This window comes from Pyxicephalus adspersus, chromosome 3, assembly GCF_032062135.1.
Source record: "Pyxicephalus adspersus chromosome 3, UCB_Pads_2.0, whole genome shotgun sequence".
In the NCBI taxonomy this organism is placed as follows: domain Eukaryota; kingdom Metazoa; phylum Chordata; class Amphibia; order Anura; family Pyxicephalidae; genus Pyxicephalus; species Pyxicephalus adspersus.
This window is the reverse complement of record NC_092860.1, coordinates 62,969,515-62,990,910: the sequence shown is the minus strand read 5'-3', so window position 1 is coordinate 62,990,910 and position 21,396 is coordinate 62,969,515. Positions and strand designations below refer to the sequence as shown.

At 41.9% G+C, this 21,396-nt stretch overlaps 1 protein-coding gene and 1 pseudogene across 4 annotated transcripts in view; both read left to right on the top strand.

Annotated features, from left to right (window-relative positions):
- LOC140326389 (PML-RARA-regulated adapter molecule 1-like) overlaps positions 1-21,396 on the top strand; it is a 308,253-nt gene that overhangs the window by 281,053 nt on the left and 5,804 nt on the right. The gene's annotated exons all lie outside the window — the stretch shown is intronic.
- LOC140327873 (5S ribosomal RNA) lies at positions 1,930-2,048 on the top strand (annotated as a pseudogene).

Sequence of the window (21,396 nt, the reverse complement as noted above, 5' to 3'; positions counted from 1 at the left end):
CGGGGACCACGACAGAACAAGGTAAGTTGTTTTTTTTTAGTTTAAAGCTACTCTCTCACTTTGCAATACTGATTTTTGCCTAGAAAATCCACCCTGAGTCACACTCGGGAATACCGCTAGGGGAGTTAAACCCTCAGATAAGGGAGAAAATATTGTCGTAATAGATAAAACCCATTATGAACAAATCTGTATGGCAATATTGAATAATTCTTAAAGATATCAGTTATCTATATTCTCATGGAATAGGTAAATAGAAAATATCTTTATTATCTAGACTGGTTCAGAATCAGAACTACCTACTTTTCTTCACACCTTACAAATAAATGAATACACTTGGAAATTTACTATGTTTTATAATTACCAACAGGTACCATTTTTGGACACCTACATTCGAATGAATGATCAGGGTGATATCAGTGCCACCTTATTTTGGAAGGATACAATGGGCAATACCATCCTGCATATGCAGAGTGCCCATCCTCACCCCCTGAAAAGAAGTATTCTTATAAGCCAATATATTAGATTAGGACGAAACTATACCAATATGGATGATTTTAAAATAGAGGCAAAAGCTCTTGAAGAGAGGCTTTCTGCGAGAGGGTACAGTAAAAAAAGTCCTAAAGTATGCTTACCATCAAGCTCTTCTACGGGATCCAAAAACCTCAAAGTTCCACAGTTACCATCCTAAAGTTACATATACACAGCCACCACTCCACTTGAGAAGCCAACATAGCCGTTCCAGCTACTAAGAGATGAGGTCACTGCGCTCTGTGTCCCTGGTTAAATCAGCAAAAGAGGTTTGCCTTACCAAACAATCAGTGGCATTGGATTAGACATCAGATTGACTGTACCAATATAGGTATAATATATTTGATTTCATGTGTATGTGGCAGGTTTTATGTCCGAAAAACCAAGAGTGTGTTTCGTAAACGCATATACGAACACGTTTATTCCATCAATACCAGCAAGATGACCACACCGATTAGCCACCACGTAGGCACCCAACATAGCTTTAATACACATGTAATTTTATTTTCAGCTTTGGAAAGGGTATTCCCCAACCCAAGGGGAGGTGATTTTAATAAGGCTCTTTTGAAAGCGGAATCAAAATGGATCTATACTTTAAATGTCTTGACTCCCCCTGGTTTGAATGACATGATGTCATTCAAACCATTTCTCTAATCAACGTATATGATTCTACTCTTTGATTCTTCTATTTTCACCATGATTCTTTTCATGCTATCTCTATGCTATTTCATGAAGTATTTTTGGCTTCCTTTGGTAAGAACCAATGTTGTCATGTTCATCTATAACCAAAATAACAATGATTTAGAACTAATTGTTTACACATTGTTTCTGTTATATCCAACACGATACTGATATTTCTGGTGACTTATGTCTGTATATTTATGGGATTGACCTAAAGTTAGACAATTGTATGATATTAATAACCTTATGACTGTACAAATCACTTCATTGACACCTTTTGTGATATATTTAAACATGTTACCATTTACATCTGTGTTTTTATAGTTGATCAACCTTGAATGATATTAAGATATGAATATTATGGTAAATTCATTGAGTGTATTATATGCAATTATACCTCTAGAATTTTGATTAATAATTTATGTATTTCCTGTATTTCCCCTCTATTTTCTAGTAAAAAGCAAAACATTGTCTACCTTATTTAAAACATTCCCACTATGGGCGGTTAACATTATGATTATTTATTCTTTTCCCATTGTGTTTTGGCTCCGTTTTTTGCCAGGAATTTCCGCATATCACTTCCGCCATACGGAGGGCAGAAGTAATGCATCACTGTTTTGTTTTGTCCCTCCCGCTTCCACTTCCGCCATGCGGTAGGCGGAGGTGATGTTTTTCATCATCCTATTTACTTTATTCTACCCCACTTCCGCCCCTTGAGATATATATGACCATATCAGCCTGAAAGTGCCCTACTTTGTCTGCTCTCTGAAGCTAAGCAAGCTTGAGCCTGGTTAGTACTTGGATGGGAGACCTCCTGGGAACACCAGGTACTGTAGACTATAAAACATTCTGATTAATGTTGTTTCTATCCCTCACTTCTGCAAGAGTATGGGCTGAAGTGACATATTGCAACTTTCTATGCGATGTGTCACTTCTGCCCTTATAGTTACGATTTTCCCCCAGTGAAGGGCACTTTCTCTCTCTTTAGTTTACAGGTTTATTTATTACTCCGGACATGCGCAGCAGGTGCTCCTTGGTAATTAATCAATTCATTATAGTTTTTTCCTTTATAAGGATTATCTGTGAGCAACACCACAAGTAGTGTGTGGTTGCTTGCTGACAGGTTACCTTTGTTCAACCCTTGAGAGCTGGTACTAAGGTATAGAAATTTTTGTTTGATTCTTGATCTGATATATATATATATTTTCTATCTTGTGTTTTTTTTATCACCTTTTCTCTAACTGATTACTGACCCCCTTTTTTAAATGTTTTTGGGGATCTAGAGGAGACCAACACGAATACATTACCACTAACATCTGCTTTTGACTGGTCTCTTTCTTACCATATCTGTAAGTTTATTTCTTAAGTGGATTGTGCTTATCCCTTTAACCCTCCTAGCATTCTAATTCAGTCCGTATTTCCATGCAAAAAGCGATACATTGTAGGCCTATAATTCTTAAGTATAACTCACCGAAATATGTCCAATAATAATAAATTTATAAAACTTTATAATTATAAACTTTTAATTAAAAAAAATATTTTTTTTTTCAGTCATTTTTCCATTACTCCTACGTTTATTTTTAGTATTAACCCTACCTTTGAACTTTTGTTGGAATTATTATTATTAAGGTATATTTCATCCCTCTTGGCCTTTTGAATATCATAAACATATACTCTTCCTAGCTCTTGCTAATGCATGCTCAACGTGTTAAAGTGTTAATCCTGTTTTCCTTCCTTTTGTCTTGTTTTCATACCTCTTACTGGTCATTTTTACCAGTTTTTTGAGAAGTATAATTTACTTGACAGATTACCTGAGGCAGCTCCTTTTCTATCCTTACCACCATACCTGGTAATGCTGAAAGTTGTGTCCTAGATGTAAGTACAGCCATTTAAATTTGTTATCATTTATAATCCTTTACTCTTTTTCTCCATTAATTTTGGTTTCCCAGAATACTATTTATGTATTATCATCTGCACTTGGAAACCTATTCTTCTAATATCTTTATGAAGCTATCTATATCAATTATCCTTTTGTACCCTTATAATAAATAATATATGAAGAAGTGCATTTATTATGCATATGACTATTATGTATTGTTTATCAATCAGCGTTGGAGCATGTATTTTCTACTATCATTGGACTGGATTATTTAATGCTGTATTGTCTTTTATAGTCCCAAGAGTTGGCGTTTATTATAAAAAAATTCCCTGATGAAGCCCTTTGTGGGCGAAACGCATTTGGAATAAAACACACTACAACACCTCTTCTTACTAAATTTATCAACGAGTGGGACTCTTTAAATAACAAACAACCGCTAAGTAGTTGTTTTTTTGTATGGGAATCATGTAACTATGTTATTGTTGACCCTTTTAATTGATATCTTGAATTTAATAAAGTGTATTTTTTATCTTAAATTATTAAAGTATTCACATTGATGCCTAAAAAGAGCCATCCTTCCTCTTTTCCTCCTTTCTTCTCATATGTTTGGACTTTATTTGTTTATATGATCAAGACTCTGCACCACCCTTTCTTTATAGAGTTTAAACTATTATATATTCTTTGGGTTCACTACTTTGCATTTTTTCAGCCATATTGAAGACCTATTTAGGCTCAAATTCTGGACAAGTGCCATCAAGAAGCTCCCAAACAATAACAGCTGACATATTTGGCCTGATTTATTAAAGCTCTCCAAGACTGAAGAAGAACACTTTCATCAGTGAACCTGGGTGATCCAGAAAACCTTGAATGGATTTCCTAAAAGTCATTTGCTTTTTGTTAGCAAATGTTTTCAATCCTTGATCAGATTCATTCCAGGTTTGCTGGATCACCCAGGTTCACTGAAAGTGGATCCTCTCCAATCTTGGAGGGGGTTAGTAAATAAGGCCCATCAAGTCATTCACTTAAGAAGTTGCACAAACTGTACATTAGACATTACAACATAAAATAAAAGACACTAGTTGTGGTTATCCTGGAACAACTTATCAATTGACTGCCCTTCAGAATCTCACAATGCTTTACCAAGAAGTCCAAACTATTCTCATGGTCACCAACCACATCCCATGGTCACCAAGACATTCCAAAGACCTAGAGAATTACAATTTGTTCTCCAAAATCTTATACAATTCATGCTAGCAAGCAAACCAGTATTATATAAAGAACTCACACAAATAATATAACTAGGAAACATATAATTAATTATTTTCTTTATCAATTCAAACAGCAGAGAAGGGGACCAGAAGTTAGTGTTGTTGTTCGAATTGGGGTTCTCCTAATGTTTGACCCGAATATGGCTGTTCAAATTCAGGTTGACAGGAATTTTTCGACTTTTCTTGGATTCGAAGCCCCGAATTCGGCCCTCTCGCAATGCATAGGGACTTCCCCATAATGCCTAGGGCCCTCCAATAACAGCAGGGATGCTCTCCTCCATGTTTGTTGTGGCAGGCAGCCGATTGGCTGTCTGTCACTGCATGCCACAAAGGCAACCATTGGCCAATTTAAGGCAAGGGTGTGCCTGCATTTACCACTCCTGACAGAGATTTGCTAGCATCACAACCTTTCTGTGCTGCTTTACTTGCTTTGTCAAATTGAAAAAAAGTGCTTTACTTAGTTAGACTGTGTCACACTCACACTATTTATCAGATAGATAGTTGGATTGTACTGTATTGGTGCAGTCCTGAAATCTACTGTACTCAGATAGTGTTTCACTGTTAGATAGATAGATAGATAGATAGATAGATAGATAGATAGATAGATAGATAGATAGATAGATATTGTGTTACATACACGCAGCCAAAGCCAGGGTACCCTTCCTGACTGCGTGCACAGAATCACACTTGAGAGTACTGAAAGACAGTCACACAGACGCAATGTATACTGCAGTATATAGTTTGTATACTGTGCTGCATAATACAAGCATCACCACTGAAGGAAAGTGTTGCATACAACACACACAGAGCACTTGCATTTTTGGTGTCAAAATCCACTTACTGTAAAAATTTACACTTTGTGAAGCATATTAGCTCCAAAGTATTTTGCAGGGTGTCAAGCCACACAAAAATTTGTACAATGTCTGGCCAAAGAGGAAGGGGCAGCTTTGGCAAGGGTGGCAAGCAAAGCAGTATGAGTTTGTTTTTAGCTGCAGACCCGAGAACAATATGGCCCAAATGACCCCAAAACAATGCTAATCAATGCAGCAATTGCACAGCTGATTACGTTACGGCTCCTCCCTTACCGGCTGGTGGACTCGAATGCGTTCTGTTACACATTCCTCTGCGCAAACCCACAGTACGTTATGCCTAAGCCACAGTTTTTTTGCATAAAAATGTGTTCCTGCTTTGCATGAACACGTGCAGATCAATGTGTCAATGGCCCTGCAACACTCAGTTTCTGGCAAGGTGAACCTGACAACTGACGGTTGAGCATGCATGGAGTGGGAAGATATATTTCCTATACAGCTCACTGGGTAACTTTGTCAACAGGGGAAGATGCAGCTGCAGCAAGGCCTGCATACCTACCTCCGCCCAGAGCACTTCGCAATGCAATCCCCTCCTCGACCTCCACTTCGACCTCCTCCCTTTGACTCTTGTGCCTCAACCTCTTCCTCCAGGGACACTTTGCTGTAGAGACCCAGCACCTCCCATTTGGCAGCATCTGTTCACCGCCAGCAACAACCTGCAGTTTGCTATTTCGGTGCACAATTCAGACGTTGCCACGCAGTCCTGACGTTGCGAAGCCTGGGTTCCCTCAGCCACACAGGCACAACTATCCTAAGTGCCCTGCGGGAGCAGGAGGACGTATGGCTAACTCCAAACAGACTCCAGCCTGGCAAGGTCATGTGTGACAATAGGGCCAATCTGCTGGCAGCCCTGCGTGGGAAATTCACACCTGCATCAAGAGATGACGTTTCAAACATTATCTTGGACATGCGTGCCTACTAGGCATAGTGCACCCCAAATCCAGGATGAGGAGGACATTGCAGGCATGGGGCAGAGGAGGATATTGAGGGTACATGGCATCCATCCACCCAAACACAAGGCAGCATGTTCCGTGGATGGCAAGACCAAAGGAGGAGGAGGATGACGACTCTGTACTGCTGTTCGACCCACAAGAGTGTGGGTCCAGAATTACCTCAGCTGTGGGAACTTTGAGCCACATGACAGCCTTCATGCAGGAGTGCATAGTCAAAGATCCTCGCATACAACACATAAAGACAAAGACTGACGACTATTGGATTGCTACATTACTTGATCCACGTTATGAGCCTGAGCCTAACAACTAATGTTACCCCAATACAGGGGACCTAAAATGCAGCACTACCAAGAAGTTCTTGTAAGGGCTGCCAGCAGCAACAGCAGCAGGGATCCCTACGGCAGTTCCACCAGCCATGGGAGCCAAACAACTACCTTAAGCATGGGTGGCAGCAGCAGTAGAGGTCCTCTAAGCCAAACTATGCAGGCTTTTTTTCAGCAGAAGCAAGCTGCCAGTCGTTCAGCTATTTTCAATGACACTCAGAAGCGCTACTTAGTCATGGTGTAGGAATACCTGAGCTCCACATGGGACATCTGCAACCTGCAAAGCCAGGACCCACTGGGCAACTGGGTATCCAAGCTTGAGCAGTGCCTGGAGTTGGCAGAACATACCATTCAGATCCTTGCCCGCCTAGCTAGTGTTACCTGAAAGAGCGTTCAGTGCAGCTGGGGGCTTAGTGAGTGACAAGCAGATTCGGTTCTCTGCAGAAAATTTCTACTGAATCACTTTTATTAAAATGAATAAAGCTTGGATCGGCAATGACTTCAACACCCCCTCTGCAGAGTGAACTGTTTAGTCGTCAACTGCTGCACAGCCTGCTGACACCTTGATGGGAAGAGCACTTTCACAGCCTTCTGCATCTTCTTCTACTCCTCCCCTGCGTGGCCCTCTTCCTCCTCTCTGTCTCTGAGGCCTATAACTTGCAATGTAGCTGTGTAACTGGCTAATTTTTTTTACGGAGGACCTCCCTCAGGGCCCTTTGCCTCTATCTACTATGACTTGTAACGGCTTGTAACAGATTCACAGCTGATTCATAATTAAATTTTTGTATTTTTTGTAGAGAAATACAGCAATGTTTCTGTCTTTTTGGATAGATAGCAAGTAGTATCTGAATCAAATATCTGTATTTTTTTTACAGAAATACAGACTTTTTTTTTGGATTTTTTGACATATTAGAAGATGTATCAGAATTAAAGATCTGCATTTTTTGGAGAGAAATACAGAAATGTTTCTGCCTTTTTTTGATAGATAGCAAGTGGGATCAGAATGAAATATTTGTATTTTTTTATAGACAAATACAGAAATTTTTATGGCTTTTGTGATAGATTGCAAGAGATCATAGTTAAATCTCCAAAAAATACAGAAATTTATATGGCTTTTTTGATAGCAAGTGAGATCAGAATGAAATATCTGTATTTTTTTAACAGAAATACAGATTTTTTTTCTGGATGTTTTGATAGATAGCAAATGGTATCATAAGGAAATGTTTGTATTTTTTTAGAGAAATACAGAAACTTTTCTGCCTTTTTGATAGATAGCAAGTAGGATCAGAATGAAAATATCTGTATTTTTTTTAGAGAAATACAGAAATGTTTCTGGCTTTTTTGATAGCAAGTGAGATCAGAATTAAATATCTGTATTTTTATAGATAAATACAGACATTTTTCTGTTTTTTTGTGATAGATTGGAAGAGGTATCATAAATAAATATCTGTAGTTTTTGAAAAAAATACAATAGTTTTTATGTCTTTTTTTATAGATAGCAAGTGGGATCAGAATGAAATATATCTGTATGTTTTTTTTACAGAAATACGGACATTTTTCTGGATTTTTTGATAGTAAGTGGGATCCGAATGAAATATCTATATATTTTTTAGAGAAATATAGAAATTTTTCTGGCTTTTTTGATAGATAGCAAGTGGGATCAGAATTAAAAATCTGTATTTTTTATAAATGAATACAGAAATTTTTCTGTTTTTTTTTTATAGATAGCAAGAGGTATTAGAATGCAATATCTGTATTTTTTGGAGAGAAATAAAGAAATTTTCTGGCTTTTTTGATAGATAGCAACTGGGATCAGAATAAAACATCTGTATTTTTTGGAGAGAAATACAGAAATTTTTATTGCTATTTTGATAAATAGCAAGTGGGTGAAATGTTTTTTATTTTTATTTTTTATTTTTTTACAGAAATACAGAAGATTTTATGGGTTTTGGATACTAAGTGCTATCAGAATGAAATGTCTGTATTTTTTATGGATAAATATAGACATTTTTTGGGCATTTGTGATAAATTGCAAGAGGTATCATAATTTAAGATAAACCCCATAAAAATTTCAGTATTTCTCTCAAAAAATAGATATTTTATTGTGATCCCACTTTGCTATATATCCCCAAAGCCATAAAAATGTATGTATTTCTTTCTAAAAAATACAGATATTTAATTCTGATAGCACTTGGTATCTATCCTAAAACTCTAAAAATGTATGTTCTTCTCTAAAACAAATACAGATATTTAACAGTGATAGCACTTGCTAGATATCCACAAATGATGAAAAATGTCTGTATTTCCCCATTGATTTTGCCAAGCCAGTTCCCTTTTATGTGGTTTCACTAGATATTAGGTATGGACAGTGTGAATTTCGTTCATCCATTCATGCCTCCAATAGCTACAGCTTCCACACTGTTCATAGAGGTGATGGCCTCAACCTCTAATGCGGTCCTTGCTCCGTCTCAGGGCCTAACGCCTCCTCCTCATGCTGTTACTGTTGCTGCCTGCCCAGTACCCAACTCTACACGCCAGATACTAATGCCATCCACACTTCGTCTCAGAGCCCACCGCCTCCACCTCCTGCTGTAACTGATGCTGCCACCTGCCCAGTACCCAACTCTAGATGCCAGATACTAATGCTGTCCACACTTTGTCTCAGAGCCCACCGCCTCCTCCTCCTGCTGTTACTGATGCTGCCGCCTGCTCAGTACCCAGCTCTAGTTGCCAGATACTAATGCCATCCACACTTGGTCTCAGATTTTTAATTATGAAAGCACTTTGCATCTATCCTAAAACCCATAAAAACGTTGGTATTTCTCTCAAAAAAATTGAGATTTTTTTTCTGATCCCACTTTGCTGTTTATCCCCAAAGCCATAAAAATTTCTGTGTTTCTTTTTAAAAAAATACAGATATTTTATTCTGATCCCACTTTGTTATATATCCCCAAAGCCATAAAAATGTATGTATTTCTTTCCAAAAAAATACAGATATTTAAATCTGATAGCACTTGGTATCTATCCTAAAACCCTTAAGAATGTATGTATTTCTCTAAAACAAATACAGTTATTTAACTGTGCACTTGCTAGGTATCCACAAATGATGAAAAATGTCTGTATTTCCCCGCTGATTCCGCCAAGCCTGTTCCCTTTTATGTGGTTTTACTAGATAGTAGATATTGACAGTGTGAATTTTGTTCTTCCATTCATGTCTCCAATAGCTACAGCTTTTACACTGTCCATAGAGGTGATGGCCTCAACCTCTAATGTGGTCCTTGCTCTGTCTCAGGGCCCACCGCCTCCTCCTCCTGCAGTCACTGCTGCTGCCTGCCCAGTACCCAGCCCTAGATGCCAGTTACTAATGTCATCCACACTCCGTCTCAGAGCCCACCGCCTCCTCCTTCTGCTGTTACTGCTGCTGCTCGCCCAGTACCCAACTCTAGATGCAAAATACTAATGCCGTCCTCCCTTGGTCTCAGAGCTCACTGCCTCCATCTCCTGCTGTAACTGATGCTGCCGCCTGCCCAGTACCCAACTCTAGATGCAAGATACTAATGCCATCCACACTTGGTCTCAGAGCCTACCGCTTCTTCCTCCTGCTGTTACTGCTCCGCCTGCCCAGTACCCAGCTGTAGATGCCAGTTAACAATGCTGTCCATGCCGCATTTTACAAAGGTACAGCTAGCAGCTTGCTCAAGCCTGGGGCATGCAGCAGGAACAGCAGGATGAGGAGGCGGTGGGCTCTGAGACGGAGTGTGGGCAGCACTGGTAACTGGCATCTAGAGCTGGGTACTGGGCAGGCGGCATCAGTAACAGAATGGGGAGGAGGCGGTGGGCCCTGAGACGGAGCAGGGACGAGATTAGAGGTTGAGGCCATCATCCTTATGGACAGTGTAGAAGCTGTAGCTATTGGAGACATGAATAGAAATTCCCACTGTCCCTACAGTGGAAGTGGGCCCTGAGAGTGTGGATGGCATTGTTACTCATCCTGCTGCTGCTGCTGCTCCCTCCCTCTGCTGCTAGGGACCTCTGCCTGTACTCTCAAGCCTGTGTATAGCTTGTAATGGAGTGTGAAACCTGGTGGCCACTTTTTGGACCGGAGGAACCCCCTCGGGGCCCGCTCTGCCTCTACTCGGAGGTCTGTATAAAATCCGGCATGTTCCCTTGACTGCCCCAAAAAATGGCCTTGCCAGCAACATAAAAAAACTTTCATTTTTTTTTTACTTGTACAGTGATGTGCAGAGCTAAGGGAGTCTTGATATGTCTTTTTAAATGTATTTATAGGCTGTAGCAGCTCTACACAGTCCCAAAAAACAACCCAAATTTTTCTCCAATTGACTTTATTGGGGTTCGAATTGGACATTCGTTCACCCAAATAATTTTGCTCTATTCGACCGAATAGCAAGCTATTTGACCAACACTCCCAGTAGTATTCTTACATTTTTGTATATGAAGTCTGCCTTAAGATGTATTCCTGTCAAAAAGTTTTTATGGACGAAAGGCTCTAGTTAACATTTTTTAAAATTAGTTACAATTATTTGAAAAAAAGGATAACTTGCTTGTTTGTTTTTTTATTTTTCCTTATTTCCACACAAATTAGAATAAACCCCCAGAGAAGGGAAAATGGTAAGGAAATGTGTTGTAAAAGCCAGCATGGACCACATTTTCAAACATTGGACATATTCCTAAATGTACCATATGTCCCCTGGAGCCCCATAAATATTGGTGACAGTATGTTGAGAGCTTTACATTTAACTGAAAAATTCTATAGGCATTTTTAAAAATTATGTTTTACCGACAATCCCTTTAATTTATTTCCTGTAACATAACATTATAGCTACCCATCCACACACACACACGCACAAATTCTGGTGAAAATACTGTGTTCGGGGACTTTGTATTTAACTCTACAAACCATCAGGGGCTTCAAAGTTTTGTTCCTTTTGTTCTTATGTTCCTACAGGTCCCCCTGATCACTACTTCACGACTATCAATACATTTGTTGATAATGTCATGTTCAGGGTCTTTGCAATTAAGGTATATTTTTTGAGAATTGTTCAAAAAATCACATACAGTATAATTAGCCAGGAGATACTAATATTATTACTCTTCTGTATTCTTCAGTAATAGAGATGAGGAAACAGGTCACCTTCTAATGGAATGGAATATGTTTAGATAACTTGTAGCTGATAAAATCCTGGCAGTACCAGCGCCCCCTCAAACCACTCTAATAAGAGAATCAGTCATCCGTTAGCTAAATCATATATTCAACCTAAATCAACAGTAAAATCAATAGAATACATATATTAATTAATTTTCTTTATCAGTTGTGTACGGTTCCCCTTGGTTGCAATAAGTGTTTAATGGCTCAATAAATTGCCAGCCCAATAATGACGAAACCAAAAATATACATCTTGTTTCAATCCCCACTAGGGTTGGGAAGGATGGAACCAGAAAAAAGTTTTTTTTTTGGCAAACCAAATTAAATATAATCAGGAAGTGCAGAAATAATGAAGGCTAGGTAAATCTCAGCTAATACACAAGTTCAGCTGATGTATAAAACTTGGCCAGGGTGTGCGTTCAGCAGATGACACAAAAGTTGTAAGGTCTCCACCTGATGCATTTTGCTGTGAGGCTTCTTCAGGGGATGATGAGATGAAAACAAGGTAGGCTCAATAGGTGTATCATAAATTTGCAAATAAGGGGCCATGGCTTGGACAGTGACATGTATGGCCACACATTAAGAACTCCCCTCCACTGGCTTGCACTTAGTGGATCCTGCAGCACAAATCCATTCTTGCTATGAACAGCAAGCAGAGGCAGAAGGACCCCTCAATGTCTGGATCCCGATCCTGGCCCCCACCGACCCTGAAGACCACGCTACACAGGTACCTAGCCCCTGAATCCCCCGACGCGACCGGGTCTGCAAAGATGGCGCCGGCTCCCATGTGGTCAGCAGCGGCGTCTTCATTACAGCCTTGGGGCACTCCTGATCAGATCCCCTCCAGGCTGCAACAATCTGCAAGCCCTCCACAGCCTCTTACAGAACTGCAACATTGTAGCAGTGTGTGGAAGGATGAGTTCCTCAGCACACCCTGCATATTGGGATGGGGGCCTCTTCTACAGCGCAGCTGTGAGTCAGCAGCTGGAGTGCTCTCCCCCTCTGAGCATCACAGCCACCAAGCTATGCGCTGCTCTTACCAACATCATCTCTGGGGCATCCATCTGTGGCACACTCATAACAGCAGCCCAGACCTTCTACTGCCAGCAACAATCTCCCAAATGTTCAACCCTCATCCCAATCACATGGACCCCTACAGCAAGCTGAACCACAACCAGTCAGCCAAATCACACAAAATGGTCCCCCCAGTGTACCATGATTCTTTATGCCAGCAAGGCAAAATGCCCACTCTAGTGAGAGCAATTCCCTGGGTCACTACTTGGCTGCACCCACTCCCCCCCTATGGCAATAACACCAGGATGGCAACTGTCATGGCGGGATTATATCCAGCACATCCCCAGGAAAGAGGATTTTTATACCCTTGTTCAAGAGGTCAAAAAAACATGCAGGCCCGAGATCCACACTTTACGCACTAATCAACATAATTTGGCAGGCAGCGTGGACTCAGTGAGGACATACAATTTGCCAAGACTCTGGTTACAAAATTACACGTACAAATTACTTGCCAAGCAGCCACAATTCGGGATATGCAGCTACAAGCTGAAGATTTGGACAACAGGGAATGCCGCAGCAATATCAAAGTTAGAGGCCTACCAGAGGCTACTCAGACCTCGCTGGTCCTCAGGACTATATTTAACAATGTTTTGGGCTGACCGTTTGTGGAGCCCCTTAAGCTGAATTGGTCCCGCAGAGCCAATGGACCCCCGATCTAGACCACATGATGTGCTGTGCAGGGTGCATTACTTTCCCTTTAAGGAAGACATCATGCGATCTGCAAGGAATACGAGGTCTTTTGATTTTGATGGCGCCTCTATCCAGCCGTTTCCCTATATCTCATGGGCTACCCTCCAACGTCGTGCTGCAACCTCTACTCACCTTCCTTTGTGACTCTATTTCCTATATATGGGGATTCCCCTTCAGCCTGATGGCCAGGAAGGATGGCAGAACAACTACTCTTAAATACCCAGAGGACTTATCCAGATTTTGTTTGGACCTTGGCATTCAGTGCCTCAGCAGTCCAGGTTGGGAACCCCTACCTACAACGCCCGCTGGTAGCTGGTAGGCAGTCTGCAAACAACGACGATCTCCACAGCAAGATAGCTCTACTTCACTACGGATCTCCTCTGGCCTGGGCGGCCACCACTCGTGAAGGAACTGCATCACCTCAACACAATAACCTTTTGTTTATCCTTCTTTTGCCTCTCAAAGTGTTTTACTGCATACTACCATTTTAAACAAGCCATTATTTTGCTTGATTGCTACTAATGTGTTAAGTTGATATGTTTATTCATATGCTGCTTATTATACTATCTAGATTTTCCCTGCTAGCTGGAAGTGTAGGCTGGGTTAGGAATTAGTTGGTTTTGGTTGTAGACATGCCTAGCGTATCACTGGCCCTCCGAACATGTTCCCCATGAAGATCTTTCTCCTGCTCTTTTCTTAGTCCTCAGATATGGCTACATTCTGATGAACCTAGGAGCATGAGGGAGATCCTCCCCGATCTAGGTTGGGGTATTTCAAGTTATGTGGCTATTGTTTGTATATGTAAATGTATTTTGATGGTCCTTTGTCTTATCCCCCCTTATCCCCCTTGCTTGTGCAATTGCGGTGCCTCAATTCCCATACACTACCTTAATTGCCTGGTATGCTAGTTACTATAGAGACTTTAGCCTCCAATTTGAATACCCATGGTTAGGTAATGTCCTTAAATGTCAAGGGACCTAACTCCCCCACCAACGAAGGCTTCTGTCCCAGAAGCTCAAACACCATAAAATGGATATAGTCATTTTGCTAGAGACACACCTTGATCACACGGGAACCTTTAAGTTCCTTAGGCGTTACTATACAATGGTATATTCTGCCCCAGGTAAATCCGCAGGGGTTGCCATCCACACCCAATTTACCCCACCAATTCCATCCTAGATCCTGAAGGTGGATAAAATAAGGTAGGATCAATGCAATGGAAGTGGTACTATATAATATCCATGCCCCCAACTCTGCTCAGAATCAATTTCTGGAGGGGATCATGCCTCACATACCATCGCTGTCCTATACTAATGGGAGGGGACTTTAACTTGCCCCATACCCTCCAGCTAGACTGCCTCTCCTTGGATGTCTCTAACTGTCCTCCTCCTACTTACCACTCTTCTTGTGGTCTACGGCATTTACTTCGTCAAGGCGGTCTGTTAGATGTTTGGCCCATACAGCACCCTACCGACAGGCAATATATCTTTTACTCCAATCCTCACAACACTCACACCAGACCCCGGCTTTTAGGTCAACCACCTCTACCTCAATTGAACCAATAACATGGTCTGAACACGCCTCATATTTAATAATGTCCACTGATTTGGGTAGCATCTCTTTCAAGAAATGCCATTGGAGATTAAATGAGTTCCTATTGAAGTCCTACAAAAATAGCACTTCAAAGTTCCCTGGATGATTACTTCCTGGAAAATACCCAATCGGTATCACAGGTTTCTACTTAATGGGACGCTCATAAAGCAGTCATCTACGACCAGTGTATTGCCGAATTAGTTAAACTCAAAATAGACAAAATTGCCCTGAGATCTCAGTTAGAGACCTTGCTAGCAGAGATGGCCCGTCTGTGGCCAGACTTCGCAGGTTAACCAATATTAGAAGTCACCATAAAGAACTGGCCATGGGCAGAGTGGAGCAATCCTTGAGGTACTTGCGCCAGCGATACTGTGGCAAAGAGAACAAAGCAGGTTCCCTCATGGCTCGTTATGTTATAGACCAGGCTACCAAAAACACACCCATGGCAGTGTGAGATAACCAGGGCACCCTCCAATATGATCCTGGGACCATTGCCGAGATCTTTGGCAATTATTATATATCCTTGTACTCTTTGGTTCACAATTGCAGAATCAGGCCACGCTTGCCTCACGCATAGATGAGTATCTACATAGCTGCTCCCTGCCTACCCTAGAAACCTCAGCAGTGGATGCCCTTAATAAAGCCATCACTGTTGAAGAAGTAACATCTACCATTAAAAACTTACTATTCCAGAAGGCCCCAGGACCAGATGAATTCCCATACGCCTATTAAAAAACCTTCTTACCTTACCTACCCTAGCACCACATTTAACCTCACTCTACAACAACTTCCTGGAGGGTGCCCCTATTCCACGAATCATGCTGCATCTTTACATATCTGTGTTTCCCAAGCCGGGTAAAGACCCACAGAGTCCTATCAGCTACCAACCCATACCAGGATCCCAGCCACTCGTTTAGGTACTTACCTGACCAGTATATTCAACAAAGATCAGGTCAGTTTTCTGGCATATCGACAAGCAGGAGATAACACCAGGCAGACGATATTATGGACGTTTTTAACAAAACCAAAAGCGAGTACTGCTACTTAGTCTGGATGCCAAGAAAATATTTGACCAGCTTAGCTGGCCATTCCTTACCCAAACCCTGTGCTGGATTGGGCTCAATGGCCCTTTCTTCAAAGCAATTCAGGCCCTATGTCACACCTACCTCTTCCTAGCTAAAGCACAAGCGTCTCTCTCCTGCGCATGTGGGCAGTTCTGAGCCCGGGTACACCTGCTCTTCCTGATTTTATCAGCATTGCTCATTCCGCTGACCAATCAGGAAATAGCCTCTTAATCATCCCTGGCTACTTGGCCCAGAAACAGCACTCGTGCAATGTGTCTCCACAAGTGATGGGAATTCGGTTCATTCCCTGTCCAGTTCCTGTGTTAACCTCTTGTGGCCAAGTCTGTTGTTTCCCAGCCAGTACCCTTGTGCTGTTCCAGTGTTCCTCTGTGTCTGTAATTATCCCCGTGTCACCTGTGCCTCCTGTCACTTTCAAGGTCTCCTGTGTTCCCTGTGTCTGTAGTGGCCCCTGTGTTACAGGTGTCTATTTCCTGGATCCCTGGTATTTGACCCCTGACTTGTGACCTGACCTCTCTTGATTGCTGCATGCCTTAACCCCGCCCTTCCTTGACAATGGTACCGCGTATCATCCTGCCCAGTCTGGTGTGCCCAAAGACTGCGACCTGGCAGTAACCAGCAGTGCAACATTCTCACCGCTAGAGGCTCTGGAGAAGACCTGGGTACTGTTTAGACTTGCCTTGGCCCTTCCACGGGCTCACATAATTTTTTGCAAGCCGTATCACCCCGTAGAGGCTGTGTCCCCAAGTGTGACAGTTTGCATGAACCATGTCCACACCCTCCCAGGCCTCAGCAGACCCCAACCAACCACTCTTTTAAAGCCCAGACACCCAGGAAGCTACTGAAATCCCATTTTTTGCCAGCTTCATGTGCTCACTACTTGCCTGGATCAGTTTCTGTCCCCCTCCAGTGCACCTACTGAGCCTTCAGCCTTGACTCAGTCTCCTGCTATACCAATCGTCTCTGTGCCTAATCTGCCACCTCCAAAACAATTCTCTGGGGATCCCAAAACCTGCCGTGGCTTCATCAACCTATGCAACATATACTTTTAATTTTATTCTGTCAAGCGACATGTGCTTTCAAAGAGGGTGGATCGGTATAGAGATGTCGCTAATCTTTGTTTAGTGCATACAAAAGATTTGAGTTCTCTGTATCTAAAGTATTCTGTGAGAGGGAGTTCTCTTTTGCTTACTAGATACTCAAAACTAAACATTGCATGCACTTCTATTACATCCTTGATTTTTAGAAAACCTTTGTCAATCCTCCTACTGAACGGTTTACGGTCCCTTCCTGTGAATTTGGGGTAGGATTTTCGGGTTAGTTTTAAGTCTATCCCAGACTGATAGTGTAAAGGCTAGGGCCGGGCATTTTTTGTATTTTGCTCCTTTTCTAACCCCCCATATAAACTGCATAATTTTCGATTGCAAGTGAATAATGATTGGCCCTGGTGTCGGGATCGGTAAAGTATGGAACAGATAGAGGATTTTTGGTAGAACATTCATTTTTATGGTGGCTTTACGCCCATAAGGGAGGTGACTTGGCCCATCTTACTACATCTGAAAGGATAGTCTTGATTAGCAGGTTATAGTTAGCCTGCTAAAGCTTTTGGTAAGTTGGGGTCAATTGTATTCCTAGTTTTTGAAGTGATGTCTCTCCCCACTGGAAATTATAGTTACATTTAAAGGCCTCAATTTGTTGGACCATAATATTTATGTTAAGCGCCTGAGACTTCGTCCTCTTAACATGGAGGGCCCATAGTTTTGCAAAATCTCCCAATACTTTAAATAGGTTCGGTAAGGTTGTTAACGGAGAGGCAATGTAAATCAACACATCATCCAGAAACAATTCACACTTATGTTCCCTTTGACCAAATACAATATCTTTATTGTTTGGATTAGATCATATGGCACTGGCTAGCGGTTCTTTATCTAGCGCAAATTTTCGAGATAAAAGGGGGCAGCCTTGCCTGGTACCTTTTTTGATTAGTATGGAAGAAGACAAAGCCCGCTAAAGATATTTTCGCTGTTGGGCTGTCATGGAGGGATTCAAGTAGCTTGATAAAATAGGGTCAAAGGCCATTTCTATTATAAATAGATAATGCAATGACAAGCTATCAAATGTGCTTTCTGCACATCCAGAGATAGTAGCATTGCCTCCCTTTTTGGCTCCTGGTCCCAATTTGACTGTACCGCCGGAATTAGGTAAATAGACCTCCTCGTTTGGTCTGGGGCCTGCCTATGGAGTAGGAAGCCCACCTGGTCCAGATGTATATTCACACCCAAAAAAAAGTGGAGATGATTTTCTTTTTTTGTCATATTTTAGGATTGCAATTTATGAGGGATATATGTCTGTAATTCTATACCTTCATAGTGTCTTTCCCTGGCTTTGGGATTACGTTAATGTAGGCCGAGTTACCTCATGGTGGCACTGGATTCCCTTCTCTAATAAAGTTGAAATTTTCCACTAAGTGAGGTGTCAAAGAGGCCAAATATTTTTGTAATATTTGTTGGAAAAGCCATCCGGACCTAGTGAGCTCCCTGATTTCAGTAATTTAAAGAATCAGAGTATTTCTTTCATCGTGAAGGGCTTTTCTAAAATCTCTCTGTCTTTCTTTCAGCTTGGGTAATGCGACCTTTGTTATAAAACTTTTGGAAGGTCGACATGACTTTTTCAGGGTTTTAAGACAACTTCCCATTTTTTAATTCAACTCTGGGAAAGGAATAATTTTTGGGCTTGAGGTTCAACTTATTAACTTGCAGTTTACCTGGTTTGTCACTCCACCTGTAAAATGTGTGTTTTGCCCACTTCCGAGACTTTTCAGCTCGAGTAGCAAGTTAAGCTCTGTGCGACCTTGTTCTAGTTGCTCCCTAGAAACTGTAGGAGGGTTGCCTTATGCTTTTGTTGGATGTCGTGGTATTCTTTAAATTTTTGTTCAGTTTGTTGATTACGTGCTTTCTTTAGTATGGACCCTAGTATGCTCCGTGGGGGACATGCTAGGTCAATCTTTTCTCCCTTCCACTCGTTCACAACCTTCAGCTTCACCGCAATAAGTCCACACTTGCCCTTAAGGCCTTCTGGGGCAGTGGGAAATTTCATTTCAGGTTCTCTTGTCAAGGATTGAGCTTGGCTTATAGAGCCTTTATCTCAACCACTGCATATCCCTGCAGTGAATAGTACCATTCTGTCCTGTGAACTTATTCGCTTCCAAACTTTGTCCATGCAAATGTATGTAGGTGTTCTTCATCGTGATACCATAATCTTCCTTGTTCTCCCTCAGGCCTCAACTGCAGTAATCCCAGGACTCCCATGGCTTCAACAACACTTCAGTATAGGATTGGTCTTTTCGAGAGGTATTGAATTGGGGCCTATCCTGCCACTCCCTGTGTTTAAGCTCACACCTCTCAAGCCTCTTGCTCTCTCCATCTCAGAGGTGTCCCCATCCATCCCTACCAAGTACATGGACTTCCAAGATGTCTTCTTCAAATGCAAGGCTGAGCAACTTCCTCCCCATCGATCCTATGACTGTGCTATAGACCTCATATCGAATTCTACCGACCCAGAGGTCGGGTATACCCCCTCAGCCTCCCTGAGACCAAGGCCATAAGCAAATACATTAAGAAAATCTGCAGATGTATATGCAAGTCCTGTTCCCCCACTGAAGTAGGGTTTTTCTTCGTTCAAAAGAAAGGTGGATCTTTCCGACCATGTACTGATTATCGTGGACAGAATGCCATCACAATTAAGAATCGATACCTGCTGCCACTTATCTTTGAGCTTTTTGGCCGCCTTCCTGGAGCACAGGTCTTCACCAAACTAGACCTCCGAGGTGCCTATACACTTATTCGGATCAAGGAGGGGGACAAATGGACAGCCACGACTGTTTAACACTTTATAAATGATCTATTTCGTGACCTGTTATACATCTGCATTGTTGTTTATGTGGACAACATTTTGATTTTCTCTCCCCACTTGTCCACCCACAGACAGCATGACCACTTTGTTTTACAACGGCTCAGAGACAATCAACTCTATGCAAAGTGCCTGTTTGAATGCCCACAGGTGCCCTTCCTGGGCTACATTGTTTCCAAGGAGGGTCTCTCTATGGATCCCAAGAAGGTTACGGCTGTCTCCAACTAGCACTACCCTGTGGCCTTAAGGCTACTCAGCGTTTTCTGGGGTTCACTATTACCAGCAATTCATCAAAAATTACTCCACACTGGTAGCTCCCATCATTGCACTGACTCGGAAAGATGCTGATGCTAACTGGCCCTCTGAGGCTATTGAGGCCCTTCATGCCTTAAAGTGAGCTTTTATTTTTGGCCTAGCACTAGGCCAGATGTTTGGACAGATGTTTCCAAACCCATTTCAATTCAAGTTGATGCCTCTGTTGGAGCTATTCTCTACCAGACCCCTACCGAAGCTTGATGCCCATGTGCATTTCTTTTTGAGGAAATTTACAACAGCAGAAAAAATTACTCCATCAGGGACAGGGAGCTCCTCACCATCAGGCTCGCTCTAGAAGAATGTCGCTATCTTTTGGAGGGTTCTCCTCACAAGGTCACTATTTCCACAGACAACAAAAACCTCCATGTTGGTCTTTGTTCTTTTCCCGTTTTGATTTTGTAATCACCTTTAAACTCCGTTCTGCTAATTCCTGAGCTAAAGCACTCTCCTGCTTCTTCGATCCACAGGATTCCAAGACCAGAATTTATCATCCCACTGGCCTTGACCTCGGTTCAGGAATCTGCTTTTCCCCCAGGTAAAACCTTGGTGCCTCCTCAACTCTGCACCAAAATATTACTGACTCTACATGACTCTAAACTTTCTGGTCAGCCAGGTGTTCACAGCACTTTTTTTTTCTCCCATCTCTACTGGTAGCTCAACCTTCATAAGGATGTGACTGACTATGTAAAGGCCTGTGCTGTCTCTGTTCAGGCCAAGTCAGGTACCTTTGCCCCAGCCGGACCAATTTCTCCACTGCCCATTACCAAGGAGCCTTGGTGTCACCTGTCAATGGTTTTTATTACGGATCTTCCCCCTTCTGATGGGTGTACGGTCATTTGGGTGGTCATGGATTGCTTTTTCCAAAATGTCCTCTTTTGTATCCCTTCCTGTTTTACCATCAGCAGCTGCGTTGGTGCCAATTTTCATTCCTGAAATTTTTAGGTTTCACTGTATGCCCACCAATATAGAATCTGATCGTAGGGTGCAATTTACCTCTCACTTTTGGAAAGGCTTTTGAAAAACCCTGGACATCTCTGTGGAGTTCTCCTCGACCTATCCCCTTGCAGA